The 24,204-nt window shown below is 34.3% G+C and overlaps 2 pseudogenes across 2 annotated transcripts; both read right to left on the reverse strand.

The window, feature by feature from the left end:
* Positions 1 to 5,386: 5,386 nt before the first annotated feature.
* Positions 5,387 to 6,324, reverse strand: LOC308646208 (olfactory receptor 4K3-like; annotated as a pseudogene). The gene has a single exon. The product of its transcript is annotated as an olfactory receptor 4K3-like (transcript).
* Positions 6,325 to 12,574: 6,250 nt separating this feature from the next.
* Positions 12,575 to 13,508, reverse strand: LOC308646211 (olfactory receptor 4L1-like; annotated as a pseudogene). Its single transcript has one exon. The product of its transcript is annotated as an olfactory receptor 4L1-like (transcript).
* Between the last annotated feature and the right edge of the window lie 10,696 nt (positions 13,509 to 24,204).

The following is a 24,204-nucleotide window of genomic DNA, read 5'->3' on the forward strand; positions in this document are numbered from 1 at the left end:
TTCCAACAGGTACTAAGAAAACAATTTTCTGAACAATTTACATTATCCTGAACAGAATTATTAAATATAATGAAAAGGAAAGGTGAAAGTAAACAAACAGATCTGTTAACCTCCTTTAAAAACAATCCTTAACAGCTGTTTACCTAATTTAAATTAAACTATTTAAATCACATGAATAAAAAAATTCGGTTCCATTTTTCATGAGCGCTCCTCATATATGAAATATGGACATACACACATACAGACATACAACACAAAACAGAAGAGTGCACACATAACATACAACACATAAGACAATATTAAAGGCCTTGTAGCTTTACACAGGTGAAATCTCCATTGCAATGTTTAAAAACTCCACAGTCAAAAAATAAAACTGATCAGAAAAACATTAACCTAGGTCTGTATGAGCTAAAAAAAATAAAATAGAACTTTATGATGTGGGAAAAGGCAATAATAAAATATATATTGAAAAAAGCATCCTGGTTAATCACTGTCACAGATGTAAGAATAGCCAAGCTGGAGCTCTGGATATCAGCTGTTATGGATTTGAGTCAAATCATCTCCTTTTTGGTCTATAGAAATTGCTTTGGTTAGTCTCTCTGGAATCCAAATTGGCTGATGTTCTCCCTGTGGAAATACACAAACAGAACTCTGACTCCAGACAATCACTGGGTAGGAGCTTTCCATTGTCTTGATAGAATATATTTCCAAAGTACATTTTTTGGATACATATGTCTTTCAGCAGCACTAAGTCCTGATGAATCCAAATTTTAAAAGTTTAGAGTAAAAAGCTTTATTTTAAGTTTATCTTTGGGGGATATATACCCCTGTCCAATTCCCTGTTTTTTCTTTAATAAGTACATTTTAATAGTTTGATAAGCTCTTTTAACTATGCCTTATCCCTGTGGATTGTATGGGATTCCTGTTAAGTAAAACATTAACTGATTTTTCTTCAGGGATGATGTTCCAAAATATCCTATATGCATCCTTTGGAAATTTAAAGATCCTTTTAAATTCAAGTCTTCCAAAAGCATTTTGCCTTAGTTTTTATAATTACTTTCATCCTTTTAATTTTTTGATGTGGTTTTAAACCAATTTCCTTCTAGTTTAACGTTTTATAAATTGGCACTTGTCTGTAAATTTTAACACCCTCATCTGAGACTTCTAATTTCTGCACCACCAGAAATTAAAGTTGATGCGATTTTTGAAAAAAATTACTAAAAATCTCCTTGTTCTTTTATTGTATCCAATATTTGACTTTAAACTTCTCTCTTCTACCTTTTTCTATCTTGAATGTCTGTATCTAATAGTTGTCTTAGCTTTTTACATTTTCTATCTGAAATACATTTACTTGACATTTTCAACCATTTTCTATCTTATTTCTATCTTCTATTTTTTTAAGGTTTGTACATTCACCCTTAGTTGCTTTTTTTCCTCCTAGTTTTCTTTTGTTTCCTATTTTGTGGGTTTAAAATTCTTGTCTTCCTACATGTTCTCTATCTTCCTACATCTTTTCTTTTTTTCACCTTTCTGTTCTTCTGTCTTCAAAGTTTTTCATTTCAAATTTCTAATATTCTTTCTCCAAATTGCTTTTATCCTATTATCTTCCCATTTTCATGGGTTTTATTTTAAGTAATGCTTTTAAGATTAACTAGGCTTTGAATGATGCAATCTTTTTTCCACCATGAAGGTATCTCGACCACCTTCAATTTAACCTTTTAAAGCCTTCCAATTATCATGTATACTGTACTTTCAAATGTACTTTTTCACCACCTACAGCTTCACTCTTTTAAACGAGGCTCAGATTCTGTTTAAATTGCTTTAATGTTAGTTTAAATGGCTGCCCTTCAACTAAAGGCTTTTTTTTTTTACTCCATTAAGAAGCTTTGTCTCAATCTGCCATGTACAAATACCTTTTTGTTTTCTTTCTTCCTTTCTCAAGCTTTTAAAGTAAGTCTAGTTTCCTCAAAATCTTTTTAAATGGCATTTTACAACATTTTACTTTACCACACAGAGATTATCTCATCTAGAAACATTTCTTTTTTTTAACCTTTATATTAAAATATATTTTCACATCTTGAATCTTTTTATATCTCTTTTGTAGCCGATAACCCTTTTTAAAAATTTACATTGTGAAACAACGGTTATAAAATTTCTGAATTTAGATAAGTTATTCCACTTTAATAAGATGAAATATTTTTATGTTTTTTATGGTACTATAATAATATAATTGAAACCCAACTGAAACTTCTTATACTCTTTGTATATAAATTACACCTGATAGAATCTTAACACTTAGTATCCTTGTTTCAGCAAAGACACAGACCAAAGCAATATTAAACTTTTTTCCATTTAGCAATTTATGAAAACACACATAATGTTTAAATATATTACCTTATGTAACTTAATAAGTAAGAGTACTTGATTTTATATTTAGTGGTTGATATTTCAACACCTTAGCTTTGTAAATTAATCAGATGCCTGTAAAAACCAAGATCTTAGACAAGTGTAGTAAACAGAATTAGCCATCTCTTTCTTGTTGAAGAAAAATCCTTCTACAGGATACCATGATGGTCCCATTGATATACTTAATAACTCATCTTTAAAAAGCTATGGGCTACATTTTTGTATTGTATCAACATATGTCCTAACTGTTCTTGGTCTTACTGGGGTGCCTCCTTCCTCTAACAATTTCTCTTCCTCCGGGGCAAACAACTTCAAACCTTGAGTCAATCATTTTCCCCAGTTTGCCTGAGAAAGTTCTAGGAACAGGCAACTTGAAATAAAAACAAAATAAATCAAAACAAGAACACATTGTTTTTTGAAATGGTCACCCATAATTTCACTTTCCTTCAGGGGCGAGCAATTTCACTTACCTCCAAGCTTCAGACACTCCCCGTACAGGCCAGCATATCCCGCAGTCTGGCTGGGCACAAAATAACCGAGCCACCACAAAGCCTTGTAGATTCCAACAGCAACTCTTTATTCTCGAACTCTCACCAGCACTCTACATGCATGTTCTGGGAAAAATACTCTCCCTCCACTGGGCTCTGTGTACCAATTCTCCCAAAACCCCGCGAGAACTCCACAGGAATTCAAGGAGCAGGTGCCTGAGGCAGCAGGATACGCCCTATTCCCAGCAGGATCCACCCTAATCCATTCCTACTTGGCTATGGCTCTCAGCAGTAGTCTTTTATTTGCTTACCATATACCTAAAATCTGCTTCTCTGAATGTCGGAATGGTAGCCAAATGATATCCTTCTCACAGATATTTTTTTAATAATACAAAAAGGAATTTGACTATCCTAAGTAATATAATTAAAGCAGAGTGTATTGATATTGGCCATATACAACATATAATATATTCATTTAAAGACAATTAAATTAAAGTTAATTGCAGTTAACTTTTAATCTCCAATGTATTTCCTTCTTTGGTCTCATTAGCAATTGATTAAATGAGTGTGTATACCTCTGTCAAAACTAATTAGGAAAATATTGGTATCTCATTAACTGACACTAATGCATCAAGGCATTAAATGACAAATCATGACTTTGTTTGACTTAATAATTCCCATTTTAGCCAGATGAGGTGGTGTGGTAAATGGTAAATGTGGATTTGTGGCTGATTCACTGAGCAACTTGGTGGACAAGTAAGACTCAGTCCCAGGGACTATATGGGTTCCAGTTCTGGAAGAAGATTCCTGATTGATAAAAGATTTCACTGATGATCCTGGGCAAAAACAAACAAACAAACAAACAAACAAAAAACTATTTTTGGTCTTTGTTTTTAGTCTTGTTTTTAAATTTAGTTTCTTTCCAATTGCCCAGTCTGGCCTTGAAACCACAATCCTCCTGCCTTAGCCTGCCACCAAACCTCACTGGAAAAAAATATTCATTTGGAAATGAGCACCCCTGCGGGAAGTGATTCAAGTGTTCAAAGATTAAGAATAGCTACTCCATTCCTATAGGGGAGTTGTTTACTCATTGCTAAACTGCAGGACTCCCTTCAGAGGAATAGTGAACAGAAGGCTACAAACAAGTACTTAAAGATCCAGTGTAAGGGCCTGAAGAAATATTTGGTAGGAAAAAAAGAGAAGCTTATTTCCTGTGGTGAAGGGATAGTACTTACCTACATTTAACATCTAATGCAATAACACAGCTCCAGAAATGTATAAGCACTTATCCAGATATGGGTGTTGTTGGGAGTTTCCCTGAGGATTCCTTGGGTTTTTCTCATAATGGGTCCATGAATGTAACATGGCAGCAGCGGGCAAATTGCCAATGGGAGGATAAGAGGTTATTTTAAATTTTTTTCAGTTGATTCACCCACCTGGGCTTGTGAACAGCTCATGACCCCCATGAATCCCATGCACCACAGATGATGACCTGACCGTTACTATGATTGTTCCCAGGGGGTTCCTGTTTTAGGATAACTGACTTTCATTTCCCTATATAAGCTGGCAACAGCTTGCAATAAAGTGCTTCATTTTTGTCATTGCTATCTGTTTGTGTGCATTTTAGTCTTGACTGTTCATCTGGTGCCAAAACCCGGGAGGGGGAGTTTCCTCATTCTGAGGACCACCTCTCTCAAGGTTCGCCCTTCTCCTTCACCTTTTTGAGGGCTGCTGCTACATTTCACCCAACATGGGCTCTCCAATAGGTAATTCCTTCTGATAGACAATCAGTGAGTTCCCCTTCCCCTTTTTGGGAGTCCATCTCCAAACGGCTATATGCAAAGGCTTTGCCTGTGATCTTCCAGCAAGGCCCTTGACACTTAGTTTGGAGGAGAGAACGCACCCCACCACAACTTTCACAGTTAAGGTGGACTCTCTGGATGCCCATTTCATAGTTGACAAGTTATAGGAACCCAAGAATAAGTGCTCTCTGACTCTCTTCTTCCAAATTCTCCTTCTCCTCTCCTGGGAAAAGCCCTGATGTCAGGTGGCCTGTGACTCCCCACCTTCAGAAGGTCTCACCGATTGGGCTCTTGGGTGACGACTCATTTGCCCTCTAGCAGACATGCCTAATGTGGTTCATATACAATGAGGTTTTATTTGGTGTCCTGTACTGATACATGCTGCAGTGGGGATGAATACTAAAGTCACTATGCTTGTTTGCAGGTTCTTTTTTATATTATTAGTGGTGTAGAAAGACTGAAAAGATGATTTTTTCCATAATGAAGGATTCTTCTTGTATGGATTTCAGGGAAATAATTCACAACATTGGCCGATTAGTAAAATTTAAGATCTCTGCATTGCCTCAAATCTACAGATGTATCTGGAAACTGGAACTATTTATAGCTATAAACTATATTCCTTGAATTTTAAACTATATTATAAGGTCAGTGTATTGTCAATTTAAACTACATGCAATGAATTTCTGGGCATTAAGCCTTTTCCTGGGAACCTACATAATAACTCCTGAGTCTTTTCAAAGACTTTTTTTATCTCTTTATTTCTTAATGTATAAATGGCTGGATTGAGGAGATGTGTAAAAACAGAATAAACACAGCAAGAAATTTGTCCAACCAGGTGATGTTGAGTGGCCACACATAAATGAAGATACAGGGCACAAAAAAGATCACCACAACTGTGATGTGGGCACTGCAGGTGGACAGGGCTTTAGATGCACCAGTTTTAGATCTCTGGGAAACACTGAGAAGAATATATGTTTAGGATATCAGCAAGAGGATAAAGCAGGTTACAGCCACAAACCCACAGTCAACATTCATTAAAATGTCTAAATTATAAGAATCCATGCAGGCCAGCTTGATCACCAGAGGCATATCACAGAAGAAGCTGTCTGTTTCCCTGGGGCCACAGAAAGGCAACTGCACTATCACAGCCAGATGACTCATGACATGCACAAAGCCAGTGGTCCAGGAAGAAACCACCAGCCCAGTGCACCTTTGCAAGCTCATAATGGTGGAGTAATTAAGTGGTTTGCAGATGGCTACAGAGCGGTCGTAGGCCATGGACACCAGAAGCACCATCTCACTTGCTGCAATGAAATGGGCAAAGAAGATCTGATACATGCAACCTGTAAAGGAAATGGTTTTGCTCTCCCTGAGAAAGTCTGTGATCATCTTAGGAGTGGTGACTGAGAAAAGCCACATATCACAAAGGATAGGTTGGCCAAAAAGAAATACAAAGGGGAATGGAGATGAGGGTCAGTGATGATTAAGGTCACAATGATAATATTTCCAGATACAATGATCATGTAAAGCAACAAAAATATCATGAAGAGTAAGACCTGCATACTCCGTGAGTGGCCAAGTCCCAGAAGCACAAATTCTGAAACTGTGGACTGATTTCCTCCATCCATTTTATTGAGTATGCCCTCTAAAATAACCTGGAGAAAGTAGATTAGCAGTGAGTGGGAGGAGAAAGGAGACTAAATGTCACATTGAAATTCTTCATATCTAACATTAAAAGTTGTGATTGCATGGAGAAACATTGGTTAAATATGAATAGCATCATATCTCCAAAAGAATCTAATTGTGAGCCTGACTTTCTTGTCTGTGAAATGTAATTTTTATTTAAATGATTTGCCTAGAAAGCTCTCTCACAAGAAATGAGTGAGGAAAGCAGAGAAGCAAGGTGAAATCTAAACAATGATTGTGGTTTCACCTGGTATTGTGGTTATGTACACTACTAAATGAAAAAAAGAAACTGAGCCTGAAACTCACAATCATCACATTTTATAAAAAAAATTAAATTATGCTGGGGAAGATAATGGAGAACTGATATTGCAACCCAGTACAAATGATTTGACATACTCTTACTGTTTCTATGTCCTATGTTTAATGATTTTAAGTCCTGATAAAACTTCCTCTTAAAAGATGATAAAATTTAAATTTTACTTCTCTTTCTAAAAGACATCTTCAGCCACCCTTCATGGGAGAAGCTGAATTGAGGGCCATATAATTAAAATTTGGCATATGATTTGGATATAAAACCAAGCATAAAATTTATCAGCATTTAAAATCTATCAGAGGATAGAATGTATTTAGTAAAGTGAATGGCTTAGGAAAAAATATGTTTACTATAGAGTCACATAGAAGTGGATGAACCAAAGTGGATGGAAACTCAAACTTAGATTCAAATATAATGAGCTCTGAATGTTCTAGATATCTTAAGGTTAGCAAAAAAAATTCATTCGCCTTAAATTGTATCAGAGGATGCTAGAAAATCATAGGCTTTGAAACATTAATTTCTTGACCATCAAAAATACAAATCTCTCTCTCTTCTGTTTTTTCTCTCTCTCCTTCTCTTTATGTATCCATCTCTCTCTCTCTATCTCTCTCTCTCTCTCTCTCTCTCTATATATATATATATATATATATACACACACACATACATTTATATGTTTACATATACATATAATAGTTACAACAGATTTTATTGCTTTCTACATAAATATATATATACATATGCATATGCATGTATATGTGTGTATGTATGTATGTGTGTGTGTATATATATACAGATATATATATATATATATAAATTGGGAATAAATTGCATTTGCATACATATGTAAATAAATTGCACCTTTGGAATGTTAGTACTGAATGAATGTAAAATTAAACTTTCAAGAGTAAACACCAATATTGCTTAGCTTGATCTCTTAGCAAATGACAATACTTCCCTAGGGGAAATAACCCATTTTATGCTCAAGCTGGATGGTGGGACCATAATTTTCCTCCGCCATGATTATTTCTTGGCATTGTTTTTCTCATCTTTTTCTAGCCTTTAAAATGTCACCTTCGGACCAAGGAGAGCAGGTGAGTAACAAAATCCATTACCTTAGTGTGACTAATTTTCCCTTCACTTTTACTAAGGACTCAGAAGTACAGATTAAAAAGAGAAAAATTGCAAAATCAAACAAAAATTTGCTAGGGAGAGGAGATATATGATAATAGTCTCATAAGTTGCAAATAGATGTTATATTCTGTCATAGAGATTTACCAAATTTCTAAGGAAAATAAATCAATATTACAACTGATTGATTTATGCCCATTGCAAAATTTGAACAGATTGAACTTTTAACCAAAATTTAGTTTCTTTTTACAGAACATTTTCTGGGCTAAATTTTCAAAAGATATTTCTATACCCCCTGGAATAAATTACGTAGACAGTACTGTCACAAATACTACTGCAAATATGTTTGTGATAGAAATTTGAGATAGAAATTTACTAAAAGATAACTATGCATATTCAAGAGAAACAACTGACCCATAAAAACTCATATAGCTACTTAAAAATAAGTTTTGAAATTATTATTTAAAAAATGTTGGTGAATAATTACACAAAACAGATTTATTGATCAATATTTGCATTTTGCATGTATATATAGGACTTAGATGATTTAATTAATTCTGTGATAACTACAGGTGAAATATGTAGTTATATTCTATAGTTCATAATTATACTCTTTGTTCTTAGGCTGTGAGTTTAAACATATTTTGTAATAACCAGGTTTATAACGATTCTGTGTGTTTTCTTTTTTCTTTATGATAAGAGCTATCATCATATACTATGCATTCTTTGATAATAAAAATAATTTTATCCTCTTAAAAGTCAGGGACTACTTGAACAAGGTTTACTAGAACCTGTTCATGTTAATTCATGGGGAAACGACTATGCTCTCCCTACCTGGATCTGAGAGCATCTCTGAGGAAAGGCATATTACAGTTGTGTTTACTCTTGATAACTCCATAAAAATTCTACTAGAAACAGGTAGGAGGAGAAAATTTGTGGATTCTCTTTTGAAATTTTCAAAAGCTAATGAAGCCATTCTTTCCACCAGGTATAGCACGGATCTTTAAAATAAAGGCATGAAAATATTTTAAGAATTATCTTAAAGAAAATCAAAGAAATGAGATGACTTACAAAACACACTTTTCTCTTAGCGCAGATTCTGTCTTCTGAAGTGTGCTTGTGTTACATCCATTTATGGGTGGAGGTAGTGTCTGCGGAGGTGCTCTCCCTCAGCATGTCCTATATTCACCACCTGAAGCCATCTCTTGGGGAAATTAACCCATTTTATGCTCAGAACACAAGTATGGAAATAATTACCTGGATAACTCTTCAGGTCTTTTTTTATAAGAGTGATACCAAGTGTTGCATACTCTTGAAGTCAGAAAAGGGAGATAAGTAAAAAATCATGCAAATCAGCCCAATGTTAAAAATCAGTGAATATTTTAAACTTTATTCACTGGGACAATAAGCATAATAAGTTTCACATTCTATTCAAATTTTATTTCCAATTGCCAGAGAGGTCATACTATGAAAGGTGTGATAGACAGTGCCGTAACACATGTCAAGATTGTCTGAATTGATAGGGAATCTTGGTTAAATGACCTAATGTAATGTTTATTCTATGATTACATGAGATACTGACTGTTACATATTGTATGCCAAGTTATTAAGCTGTTTTCAGTTTTTTAAAAAAGACTTTGATATGAGTTCTAAATATATTTATTTTGACTTCTTGAATTTAAAACCATATTTATTATAGTACATTGATATATGAGACAGGGCTAATATTTAAGATGTACAAATTAATGAGTGTGGATACATGCATACAGCTGTAAAAAGACCACCACCATCTAAATAGTGGCATGTGCCTTAGCCCCCAAAGCTCAGTTGTTCTTAATCTCCTTCCAGACCTTCCATATATCCTCCCTCACAGGCAACCATCAGTCTACAAAATATCATGTGCTAGGGTTTCATGTAAAAAAACTGGAGTAGCATGCACTCTTTTTAAAAATTTTCTTGCTTGGGTGCTGTGACACATGCCTATAATCTCAGTGGCTCAGGAGGCTAATACAGGAGGATTGTGAGTTCAAAGCTAGTCTCAGCAAAATTGAGGCCCTAAACAACTCAGTGAGACCCTGTCTCTAAATAAAATACAAAATAGGACTGGGGATGTGGCTCAGTGGTTGAGTGCCCTGGATTCAATCCTTGGTAACCCCCCCCATTTTTTTCTTTTATTAATCGTAATTATTTTTATAATCATAATGATATTTATATCAATAGAACATTCCTTTTCATTGCCAAATATTTCGTTGTACTTAAAAGCCATAACTGTTTTCACATTCGTGTCCTGGGGCACATTTGTGTTGTTTCCAGTTTCAGATTATTACAAATAAACCTTCTTTGCTTATCTGTGTACAACTCTGAGTGACTTGAAAACTTTCAAAGTTAATGAGACTTGTTTTATGGCCAAGAATATTATCTAACTTGGCGAGTGTTTATGCATTTCAAAATGGTGTATTCTGAAAAATCAGCACTCTAAGGTTGTTGGTGGGACTGCAAATTAGAACAACCACCTTGGAAAATAGTATGGAAATTCCTCTAAAGACTACAAATGAAACCACCATATGACCCAGTTGTTCCAGTCCTCTATATTTATCTCACAACTAAAATCAGCATATTATAGTGATATAGATTCATCCATGTTTACAGCAGTAAAATTCCCACTAACCATTTCATGGAAACAGTCCAGGTTCCTGTCAAATAAATGGATTTTAAAATGTGGTGTGTATATATATATATACTCACAATGGAGTTTTACTTAATTATAAAGAATAATAAAATTATGCCATTTGCATGTAAATGGATACCAGTGAAGAATATTATGCTAAGTAAAATAAGCAAGACTCAGAAAGTCAAGGAATCACTGAGAAGGATATATCTTGGGGGGTTCTATTGCCACAAGTGAATAATCTGAATCTACTCATTATAAAATATTACGTATTTCATATAAAATATTATGAACATTATGAAACGTTATATAAAACCTTATAAAACATTATATGAACTCTGACAGACTCTACAAATTCTATTATTTATCACCATAAAAATCTCAAGGATAAATTGAGGAATTGTTGAAGATTAATACATAATAAAGAGACATGGTGATGCAGTACAATTTGTGGTTCTAGAGGTTTTACCTTGTTTAAAAGACACTATTTAGTTTGTGTTTAATAAAATTGAATGATTCTATTGATTAGCTATTCATAAAATAGCACTGGGAATTTCCTGATTTGGAAATTATGCTGTCTTAGGAAATGCACCGAACTTGTCAGTAGTAAAATAGCATTGAGTCTTTACCTTACTCTCAAGTTTGCAAACAATTATTATATGTGTCTACTTATAAAATACATGTATTACATATGAGATTACGTATATGCATATATAAATATGCATATATGTGTATCAGTCAGTATTCTATGGAGAAACAGAACAAAAATGATGTGAGTGTATATCTTTTAGAATACTGACTGGTGGAAAATCTGGCTCTGCAGTTGAAAGTAGGTAATAATCTGTAGCTGTTAGTGAAATTAATTATTTTCTTCCCTGGGTGTTTATACTACAGAAATTTTTACACAGGTTTACATGCAGAGAGGGTATAAAGATATTAATCATGAAAATGCTTGTATTATTAGGAAATTGAAGGTACCTTAGTTATTAATTAAGGCACAGTTGGTTAAATTGAGTTTGATTTATATGATGAAAAAATAACAACACTTTGAATCAATGAATTCTCTCTAGAATTACCATATTGATGGGTTTGAGAAGAAAGAAAACTGAATGGCACATATGTAAGTTAAATCACTACATTGGTAAGAATTATTTGAGGGACAATAGTAAACAACTTTTGAGTAAATGATAATATAAATATAAGAATAAATATAAAAGTAAAATATCAAATTCTAGTGCATTTAACTGAGGGTCAATTATGATCTTAGTCTTTTATATACATGTTCAAGCGGTCATGGAAGGTCTATTTATTCCAAATTTAGGGTTTCTGTAGGCAATTTTATCAGCTTTCCTAATCCTGTTTTTTCATAGTATAAATTCCAGGAATCCATGGGGGCTACTTTAGTTTATCTTTGTTCAGGGGAGGAACACTAAAGTAATGTTCCTACTTGTTTTTAGAAAAGTGCATTGTGTAAATCTGTACACAAACATGAATGAAAGATAAAACAAAAGGTGCAATGTCACCCTCATTAGCTGTAATTTCTGTTAAGGAAAAAATGCTTCATTATATCAATTGATATCTGATTCTATTCGGTCATAAAATCCACTTGTTTGCTCTGTTACAAAATAATCTTTTGACTTGTTAGGATCCTCAAAAATGTAAATGTTTATGTACATGCCTGTGGGCTCAGAAGAATTCACATAAACTTGACTCTCTTTACTCATCTATAGAATTGAGCTGAAAGATCCTTGATTTAAAGTATAGAAATTCAGTTTTTCTCGCTTTTCAGTATCTACTAACTTTTTAATATAGTAAATGAGCCAAATTTTCAATCACAATAATTATTATATTAAAAAATCAATTTACTAATGCATAGATGAAATAGATTCCAATGAAAATAATTTTTCTCTCAATAAAAGTATATATATCATAGAAATACAACAATGGGACATTTTTTAAAACTTTAAACATATGATATAAAAATATTTAAAAAGCTACAAGGAACCTCCATTTCAGGCCAACCTATTCTGACAGGTAATTTATGTGGGTTTTCCACAAAACCCTTCATCTCCATGGCTGTTGTTTAGAAGGTGTGTATGGAGCTAGTGTGTTGGGTCCTCAGTCTGTTCACGGCTGATTTCATCTCCTGATTCCTCAGTGTGTAATTAATGGGGTTCAGTCAGGATGTAATGACTGAATAAAACACAGAAAGAAATTTATCCACTGAAAGACTACTGAACGGCCAAGTGTAAATGAAGATGCAGGACGCAAAGAACAGAGTGATCACAGTGATGTGAGCAGAGAGTGTGGACAGAGCTTTAGAGAACCCACCCGAGGCTCCATGTCTCACAGTTACCAGAATGACAATGTAGGAGATGAACAAGAGTGTGAAGCAGATGAAGGACAAGAGGCTACGGTCAGCAATTACCAGCAACTCCAGAACATAGGTCCCAGTGCAGGCAAGCTTTATTATCAGGGGAAGGTCATAAAATATGTCATACACTATATTGGGGCCCAGAAGGGCAGGGTGACAGTGAAGACCACCTGGCTCATGGTGTGCACCAAGCCAACAGCCCAGGACAGCAGCACAGAGCCCACCAACACCCTGTGGCTCATGATGGCTGTGTAGTGAAGAGGCTTGCAGATGGTGATGTACCAATCAACTGCCATAACTATGAGAAGAGTCATCTCACTGCCTCCCAAGAAATGGAGGAAGAACATCTGAGCCATACAGCCCCACAAGGAAATAGTTTTCTTCTCCCTGAGGAAATCTGCCACCATCTTAGGGGTCATGATGGTGGAAAGAGACATGTCCAGAAAGGAGAGGTTTCCAAGGGGGAAGTACATTGGTGTGGAATGAAGGTGAGAGTCACAGATCACAGTGATCACAATGAGAAGATTTCCTGCCATGATTGCTGCATAGGCCAGCAAAAATATGCAAAAGAGAAAATTTCCAGTTCCGGAGTGCTGGTGAGTCCTAACAAAACCAACTCAGATATCATAGAGCTGTTCTTCATATTCACGCAGAAATTTTCAGAAAGCCTCTAAGATGAAAATCATCTGGAAAACAATTGATTTTTAACCAGGGATAGTTTTCAGGGTATGGCCATTTAAGCTGTAAATGTTGGTTTCTATAGGAAGAGAGAAAATGGATATTTACAAATAAATCATTTTAATTAATACAAGTGCCATTAACATTATTGCATATTTTTCAGACAGAGAGGCACAGAATATGAGAAATCTATTTTAAAATTTCATACATCTTGTTTGCATACATAGATTGTATCTAGATATATTTGTTGTTTCTATTATGAGTTCATGCATTTATGCTCTTGTGTTCAATTTGTTTGATGAGGAAAAGGAGTCAAATGGCTAATGGTCAAATAAGTGATTTCAAGTTGGTTAGAGCATAATAATTGAGTTTTTTGAAACCTAAGTGTTCACTTTTTCCCTCTGTCTAATATATTCAGATGGTACATGTGAATTGAGTTACATACCCAACTCAGCAAATCAGTTCAATGTACTTTCTTCTATTGGTGATGCTATATTCCCTCCTCTGTCTTTCATTGTACAAATATAGACCAATAATTTCACTTATTTCTGAAGACTTAAACTGAGTTATCTGTCATATGCACTTGCTCCTCTTTAAATAATTACACTCATCTCCTAGAAACTTTCTGCATAGTAACATTAGTGTTTTTCAGTATTCAGGTCTGTTTTTTGTTACCTTATGGAGCAGGGTGTGATTACTACTTTGTTGTGAGCAAAAGTCCTGACCTCTCCTTCCAGTTCTCTTGCTTATTTTCATGAATCTGTTGTACTTGACTTCTGGCTGGTATTTGCCCTTTTTTGTCCCTTTGTATTCTCTGTGCAGATAATCTCATGGCTACCACCAAGAATTTTCCAAGTAGTGTTTGCTTTTTTCCCTCCTAAACACTGACCTTCTCTTCTCTGCAGCCAGTAAGTACTGTCCCCTGGTGTTTCATACCTGAGCACACTGACTCTAGACTAATACACTGGCTCTTTAATCCTGGCATTTGGATTCTGTTTTTCCACAGCAATCTGATATTGCCAACTCATTTCTATCTTACTTTTTAATTTTGATTTGGATCTTTTGGTCTCTGCTTTCTTTTCTGTTCCTTCTTCTTTCTTTAGAATTACTACTGATACCACCTACAGAGATAAAAAAGCAAACACACATACAAACACAGGTGTAAAGGCACATACTTGTACCATGTGCTGATTCTGAAGCACCAGAACAGAAGCCAGAAATTTATTCTGACTTTTGACTTAATAGTTCATCAAATATTCAGAAAACATTGTTTAGCCTACATCTTTGGAATGAATAATATCTGCAGAAATAGTACTTAAATCTCAGCCTGGGCCTCAGTATTTACAAGGGAAATATACATTTAAATCTTTTGAACATTGATTATTTTTTTTCTGTAAAATTAGTCTAATATGCATTCTTTAAATGCAGACTATTAAGAAGTTATAAAGCTAACATATTGAGCATCTTTGTGTATTTCATTGACTACATATAAGTATGTGCACTGATGAGATTCTATTCTTTAGAATTAGTTTCTTTTTTTGGTAATTATAAGGAAACTCAACCCAAAAGAGACCACAGATGCACTTCACAATAGACAATCTGTAAGGAATAGTGAAGTTTGATAAAAATATTGTGCTCTATTTAATGCCATTGACATAATCACCTCATTGTCAATTTTATCAAGAATCATTTTTATATTCATCATTAGCCCACTCACACAATAATTGAGTCTACATATCAATCTTGACATTATTTTTGAAACTATATAGTCCTCAATCTCAAAAAACTGACAGGTAAAAATCTGGAGACAACACTCAAAAATAACTTTTTAATTTACTATGTAAAACTGGAAAGTCAATAAAAGAAAACAGTACTCATTACTCTAGGTTTTTAAAACTTTTAATAATCATATTTGCATATTTTGTAAGCAAAAACTTTATAAATATTTAAGAAGTATGTTTTAAAAGCATATTTAAAAATCTTCAGATCTCATATTCACCTGTCTATAAGTAGATGGACTGAAATCCTTCATTATTCATCATGAACATTTGTGCATATTATCAGAGATGAAATATTTTCAAAAGTATAAGCATTTTTCACTCATAGATATAGTTAAAATAGAAAAAAAACCAGACCTTCCTAAGTAAAGCCACTGCTAAACCTAAGATGGAAAATTTAAAGTTTTGAGTAGTATGTATTATTCAAACATGAGTAAACTAAAAAAGTGTGACATGCATAAAATTGGGTCAGAAAATGTTTGGCTTTGCTCTGGCAGAAACTACATCTGAGAATGAGGTAAATGACTTATTATGGTGGGACTGGAGGGGGAAGCTCATTCAATGCCTTTCACATGGGTAAAAACTGAACAATTGACTCACTGTTTTCAACTATAATCTCTTTCTTACAAAACAAAAGCTATGGGGTCTCCAGTGCTGTTTGCCTGGGTTCAGTAGCCAGTACATTTTCACAGAAGCACTTATGTAGAACAATTAGTGTATATGGAAATGTGTAAAAGACAAATTTTTTTATTAGAATATGTATTATAAGTTTTATATTGATCATGTGGTTTCACTATGTTACCTTTTCATGAAATTGTTAAGTTATAAACAAATAAGATATACAAAGGTAATATTCATTTTATACTAATAAAATTTTGGGAAAGTGAAAAGTCAAATATACTGGGAAATTATCACTATGAATATTTTTCCTTATTAAAATAATATACTTGTATACTTAATAAAAGAGGCTCCATATTATTAGTGCAAAAAGGCTTCATTTTCAAATATTGATAGAGTTAATAAAGTAAGAAAATAAATGTTTAAAATGCATATATTAGCAGTAGAATTAGACATTTGTATCTATGAAAATATTATATGACCAATTAAGAAAAGAGGTGCAGACTTGAGAAAAATTTTAAAAAATTGATTTGAATTAATTACCTCACATGTATCTATAACTGTTTTTGCAATTAAAATAAATAATGAAGGAAACTAAAAACTCAGATAAGTAAATTACTAATAGAGCAAAATGAGTCAATAATTCTAATCTTTCTTGAGATATTATTAGATTAAATGTTAGATTTATTATAGATGGTAGATAAGCCAAGAAAGCAGTTAATTTACCATTATTTTAGCATGTTGTAAATTATTTTCTCCTTTTGTCTTCTGTAGATTAAACTAATGCAAGTTTATATTATGAAAAATAAAACTAAGAGTATAAAAATGACCCCAAGTTTTGGGAGGCTATTTCTCAGAGAGAGTGTAGAGGCTTTTAAATTCCTATTGCAACCAGATACATTCATCCAGATACTATTGGATCTAACTTGCCTTTTACTCTTTCCCTCATGACCAGAATAATACGGTTTTCATTCAGTTGCAAGCTCTAGGTAAAATATCTCCTCTTTTACTAAAGCCCATAATTCTAAGGTGTTTTTAGCACTGCTATTAAATCTCCCAATTTTTCTGAGGAGTCACTCCTTCAAAGACATGTAGACACAAAGAAATTCTGAAGAAAAATTGGCTATCTTGTTTTTAACTCCAAGAAAATACATGGCAATTGTTTGCAGTTTTTAAGAAGGAGACAGAAAAGATGTACATAAAAAGGCAGACTGGTGACCCACCCCCAGGGGAAAATATGAAAATAAACATGTTGGTTTTCCCTTGAGTTCAGAGCAAGGACTTCTTTCTTATTATTTAAGTGGATCATGAAGTCACCAAGTTTATGAATCATGTGAACTTTCTCTAGAAAGTACTTTCTCTGGAAAGCACTAATTGAAGTTGTTTGATTAATGTACCTTTGGCACATTCACAGAAAATAAACCTGTCATAGATGAGGGACTTGAGGAAATATAATTTTCTTAGTTTTATTTCATAATACGAAGGGTAATAATCAGTATGATAATTGAGTGCTTTATCCAAGTAAAATTAAAATAAAATCTACACTGAGTAAGTCTTATAAAAAACTCACAAACAATTGACCATTTTTAAAATAATTTTTTAATTGTAGATGGACATAACTTCAATTACTTATTTATTTTTATGTGGTGCTGAGGATCAAAAACAGTGCCTCATGCATGCTATGCAAGCTCTCTAAAATTGAGCCACATCCCCAGCTCTAAACATTTTTTTAACATGGAGAAAAATCTCCTTTTACCATGCAAGATAATTGAGGGTGGGTAGAAGTTCATAATCCTAAATAACTTTCATTGGCTGACCCTTATAAATTATTGATAATCAAAAAATTAATAGATGTCAGCAGTGAATCATTCCAAAAATTTGTAACTTTCATAAGTTCTTAACAATTATGCCAAATTTCATAATGCCTTGACAACATTAGAAGAATATCATGGAAGTGACTCTAGTATAACTTTATCATACAACTAAGTAATTAACAGATAAAATTCAAAAGGCTAACACGTACTACAAGATGATTTCATTTGTTAAATAAATTTTCTGTTTATTTTTATATATAATCCCACTGTAATTCTTCAATAATTATAGCTTTCTGGAAAATAATAGAAAGAAATTAAGGTGGAAAACATATTTACAAAAATGCATTCCATGTTCAATTTTAAAACTCAGAGCAGACCCTGCTAACAAATTTCTCACTTTGGTGAAGCCTCAGATTTTTATTGATAACTAATTGGTACACAAAAATATATTCATTTATGGGACACCATGAATGTATTAATACATATATACATTGTGTATTGTTCAAATCAGGATAACCTATATTTTCTCCTCAAACAATTACCATTTACCTGTGGTGAAAACATTAAAATTCTTTTATTATAGCTTTCAGAAATGTATTCTACATTTTTGCTATGCCTACTTACTCTAGTATACAATAGCACATCAGAACTTATGTTTCTTATTTAACTGTAACTTTGTACCAGTTGGCCAAACTTTCCCCATTTCTCCATTCCTGTAACTTCCCCAGACCTTGTTAAGCAACATTCTTAACTCCACTTCTATGAAATCAACATTTTTAAAATTAATATATGAGTGAGATCATGCAGTATTTTTTTTCTATGACTGGCTTATTTGCTTAACATAATATCTTCCAGTACTATTCCTGTTGTGGCAAATCAGAGATTACATTATTTTTATGGCTGATTAGTATTCCATTGTGTATGTCTTCCACCTTCTTTTTATTTATTCTTCCATTAATGGGCACTTAATTTGATTCCATGTCTTTGGTACTGTAAATAGTGCTTTAATGAGCATGGGAGCACAGTTGTCTTGTAATATATTTATTTCATTTCCTTTGGATATATACCAGCTAGGAGGAACCCTGGATCATATAACAGGTTAATTTTTTAATGTTTTGAGGAAACTCCACACTGTTTTCCTTATGGATATGCTCATGAACTATGTGGAAATGTTCCCAGTTCTCTACATCTTCACCAGGACCTATTATTATATTTTGCCTTTTTGATAATAGCCATTCTTACTGAAATGAATGGGTATCTCACTTGACTTGAACTATCTGTATAATAAATATTATATAACTTCAATAAAAAATTAGAAAAGACATACAAAATGAAAACACATCTTGTTTTCATGCATTGGAAGAATCAATATTGTTAAAATGTCCACACTATTCTAAGCAATCTACAGGTTCATTAGAACTCTTTATCAAAATATCAATGGAATCCTTCACAAAACTAGAAAAATGATCCTAAAATGCATATGGAACCCCAATAATTCTAAATAGACAAACACAATGTTGAGAAAAATGACCAAATTTAGATATCACAAAAAAATAATTGACTTTAAAATACATTATTAATTCAAATAGCATGATTTGCACATAAAAATAGATACATAAACCAATGGTTCAAAATTAAGAAACTAAAAGTAAACCCATACACCCACAGCCATCTAGTCTTTGACAAAGGTGTTCAAACACATTGGCAAAAGGACAGTCTCTTCAATTAACAATGGTGTGAAGACTGTATATCCCTTTGCCGAAGAATAAAACTAGACACTGTCTTTCATCATTATATAAGTAAAAATTGGTTAAAGCATTAAATGTAGGACCTAAATCTAAGACAGAAAATGAGGAAGAAAAAAATGGGAAATGCTTCAAAACATTGAAATGAACAGAAATATTTTGAATAAGATCTCTAAAGTACAACAAAAAAAATCAAAAGTACACTGATGAACTCAGCCTAATTCCACTTTTGGATTGGATGCCATTTCATCACAAAGTCATGAGAAATTAATTTCTGTTTTACTATAAATTACTGATATTTCTAAACTTGTTTGGAATTCTTGCCCATGCTCTGAACTCACTAATGCCTGGGATTCCCTGACCAGATAACAACTCTCTTTGAAACTTCAGCATTGCCTCCTAAGTTCTGATGTTGGGATCTGAATTTACTCCCTACCTTAAAATATTATGCCATGTAGATCACTAATCTACTATATGCCTTTGCATTATTCTTGCCAAAATCATGTTAGCTGTAAGTTATCAAGCCAACCCCCTTTTGCAATTTTTTGTGCTTTAAAAACTTTTTCCTGGAGTGCTGGGGGGCTGTTCTCTGGCCGGGTTTTGGGAGAGACAGTCGCTGGCCAGCTTTTGTGTACACAATACAAGGTTGCTGTTATTTGATTTAAAACTGAGTCAGTGGTCTTTTCTTGCATTGTGGTTCAACATAGACAATGGGATTACAGCTAACTGAAAGTCTTTTGCATAGCAACACAATCATTAGAGTGAACATGAAGCAAACCAGAGAGTAACATATATGTTCCTCTTAGTCTTGTTAGAAAGATTTTTACATAGGGTGTCAGCAAAAACTTCTATAGAAGAGCATTATGGTTGGTGGTTTCCTGTTTTCTGTAAATTTCAGGTTTCCAGAAAAACAACAACAACAACAACAAAAAAAAAAACCTGTAAATGCCTCTGTCTAGTCTAAAAAAGATAGAACAAAAAACACTTGTCATGTAAATATTCAAGCCCCTCCTCCCACTGATATAAAGTTCAGGAAATTTCTTGATTCTTTGTCCAGGGAATGTTTTAGGCCATAGTTGCCCTCTGGACCCTTTAGTCAATAACCTGATTCCTGAAAATTCCTCAGATGTCCAGAGTTTCCTGTCCTGTCAAACAAACAATTTCTGGAATAGAATAAATTATTACTAAGCTATAATCTAACAAGGGCTTACATTCAGAATGTATAAGAAACCAAAACAACTCAATCATCATCATCATCATCATCATCATCATCATCATCATCATCCCATTTAAAAATGGGCTATAAATCTTACTAGACATTTGTCAAAAAAAGACATACAAAGGACCAAGAGTCCTACATGAAAATACTCAATATTGTTAATTGTCAGCAAAACTGGTCATACCCAACTACACACTAAAAATCTGTAGTGCTATGAAAAAAATAATATTTTAAATTTTTATTTGCTTTGAATATATATGCCACTTTTTAGTGTCACGTTCATTTTTGAAGAGGTCATTCTGATACCACTGGTTATTGGTGACAAATCTTGTTTCCTCACATGTTGAAGTTTGAACATTAGAGAAACAGGCCGAAGCAAGTATATAAAGCAGGGTTTATTTAAAAAGGGTTAACATAGGCTTCTCCTGGGAGGGAGAAGTGGGCCACAGCTGGTATCCTGGTATCCTAAGAAGCTAGGTGGTCTCCTCTGTTTATATTCCCTAGGCTTCCTTTGTTCTCCTTCCCTCTACCCCTGTAGAGTAATTGACTAGGCCTGGGAAATCCTTGTTGGGATGGCCAAAAGATGGAAACTGGTGGGCTGAAGGGGGAAAGGCAGGATGGTGCAGCAGAGGACACATTAAAAACCTTATCACTCACTGTAGCCAGGGGCAATTCCTGGGACAGGATACTTTGGTAACAGGTTGGAGCACAGACAGTTTCTTGATAAGGGTGGAGGAAGGGCTCTGAAGGAATTAACATTTCAATCCCTGGGGGACTGTCTCCAATTTCCCCAACTCACTCAAAATTGGCCTCCTTGATCCAACCTGACTCGATTTACCTATTGCCTGTCTAATTCTGGCTTCAATTCTAAGAAAGGAAAAAATTCCTTAATAAAGAAATTAGAAATACAGCATATGCAGCAATTGGGTGTCTAGAGTTGATTAACTAAATCAGTTATCAGACATAGCATTTTTCCAAAATAAAGCTAATTTTTTTGTTCATATTTTGTTTGGAGTTATTTATTTGCATTTTTCTTTTATATTGACAAATTGTGGTTGTTTGGGATTGTGGGTTAGAAAGTAAGGTTATGATTCTTTTGTTCAATGTGGAATGATTAAATCAAGCTAATTAATATAAGTACTATTGTAAATATTTAACATATTTTGTGATGAGAACATTCAGAATTCACTCTCATAATGATACTAAAATGTATGAAATCTAAGTATTAGCTATATTCACCAAGCTATGCAATAGATATCAAAATAAAAATGTCTACCATTCCTCTGATCTTCCTGAGGCTGTGTGCTTTTTGGTTTTCAACTCCTCATTTCTCCTACCCTACCAAAGACTTAGTAACCATTATCAAATATTTTGGAATCTACATACAAGTGGCAATAATTACTGTTTGTTTTTCTGTTTGGCTTTTTCAATTAGAATGGAACACAGGTCTGCGGCCAAACTTAAGTACAGTAAAAGGTCAAACTTAAGTACAGTAAAAATACTTTAAAGGAAGAGGATAAGGAAGGAATATATGTAAGTTGGAATTTAGAGGTATATATTCCATCAAATAAAAGATGCAACCCCAGAAAAGGCTCTGGAAGTGTTTTCCCTAATTTTAGTTTTTTACTTGTCTTTAAAAGTGATTATTGTAAAGTTTCAGTAAACTTACTATTCAATTTGTTTCATAAACTCAAGTCCAGGCTTATTAACCAAATTGACCAATAACTTATTTTTCTGGACTTAGTTTCGTCACATTTATTTTATTTTCTGCTTAAGTGGATATAGCTATATCAAACTTAAAAGTATTTAGAATCTTTTACTTTCTTTTTTTTCTTTCTTTCTTTCTTTTATTTTATTTTATTTATTTATTTATTTATTTTTGGTATCAGGGATTGAACCCAGGGGTACTTAATCACTGAGTCACAGTGATAAACCCAACCTAAATCCATCTTAAGATTGGGAGCCATCTCATCACAAAGTCATAAAAAGGTAATTTCTCTTTTACTATAAATTATTGTGATTTCTATATTTGTTTGGAATTCTTGCCCGTGCTCTGAACTCACCCATGCCTATCTTTCCCTGACCAGATAACAACCCTCTCTGAAACCTCAGCAGTACCTCATAAATTCTGATGTTTGAATCTGAATTTACTCCCATTGAAATATCATGCCATGTAGATAATGAACCTACTATCTCATTTGTATTATGCTTGTTAAAATTCTGTTATCTGGAAATTCTCAAGACACCCACCTTTGCAACTTTTTTGCTATAAAACTGTGTTCCTGGAAAGATGGGGTACTGATCTCTAGTCTGGGATTTCTGGTAAGACTGTCACTGGCTGGCCTTTGTGTACACAAATAAGAGCTTGCTTTAATTTGATTTAAAATTTGAGTCAGTGATCTTTTATTAGAGTGGGAAACAACACTCAGCCCTTTTTATATTTTATTTTGAGATGGGGTCTGGATAGGTTGCTTCAGGCCTTGCTAAATTGCTGAGACTGGTTTTGAACTTGTGATCTCCCTGCCTCATCCTCTTGAGCTGCTGGGATTACAGGTGTGCAGGTATAGGCATGCAGAGCATGGTTGCACACACCTGTAATTCCAGTGGCTATGGAGGCTGAGGTCAGAGGATCAAAATTTCAAAGCCACCCTCAGCAATTTAGTAAGGAACTGTTTCAAATAAAAATAATATCAATAATAAAAAAGGCTAATGATGTGGCTTTAAGATTAAATGCTCCCCCCAAAAGTACATTGAAACTCATTCTCAAGTCCCATTTGTATCCTTCCATTTCTGATTTTGAAAATGCATTCACTAGAATTGTCCATTTTGATGTCTTTCCTTCCATACAATATCTCAACATCAATCTTACTTACTTTTGTTTATCAGTCTCCTTCATAGAGCTCTATCTTCTTTCCTATAAGCTATTTCTCACTCTACAATTCCAGTATAGATAGGCCCTTCTGCTTGGAATGCTCTTTTCCTCTTGGAGGAGGCATTGAGGAGTGCTGCAGAGGGTGTCAAACATGACAATGTAGGATATGACCAAGAGAATGAATAAGACCAGGAAGGGAAGCAAAAATGTCTAATTCTGCAGCGTTTTAAATGCCTGGGCTTCACACCCTGAACAGGCCCAGCGGCCCACCGGCGTGGTAGTCACGTCACCCCAATTGGAGTAGGGGTAGAGCAGAGCCGCCTCCCATGCCTGGAAGAGGCCCAGCCACCCACCAGCGTGGAAGTCTCGTCACCCCAATTGGTGTAGGGGCAGAGCAGAGCCACTGCCTGCACCTGCAAGGTAGGCAGACCTGCGACCGACCACCAGAACAGGCCCAGGGGTCTGCAGGCGTGGTAGACACGTCACACCAATTGGAGGGGGGGCAGAGCAGAGCCGCTGCCCGCGCCTGCAAGGTAGGCAGACCTGCGACCAACCAGCAGAACAGACCCAGTGGCCCGCCAGTGTGGTAGACAGATGACCCCAATTGGAGGAGGA

The sequence above is a fragment of the Spermophilus citellus genome (genome assembly GCF_964194105.1).
Source record: "Spermophilus citellus genome assembly, chromosome: 4".
Lineage (NCBI taxonomy): Eukaryota > Metazoa > Chordata > Mammalia > Rodentia > Sciuridae > Spermophilus > Spermophilus citellus.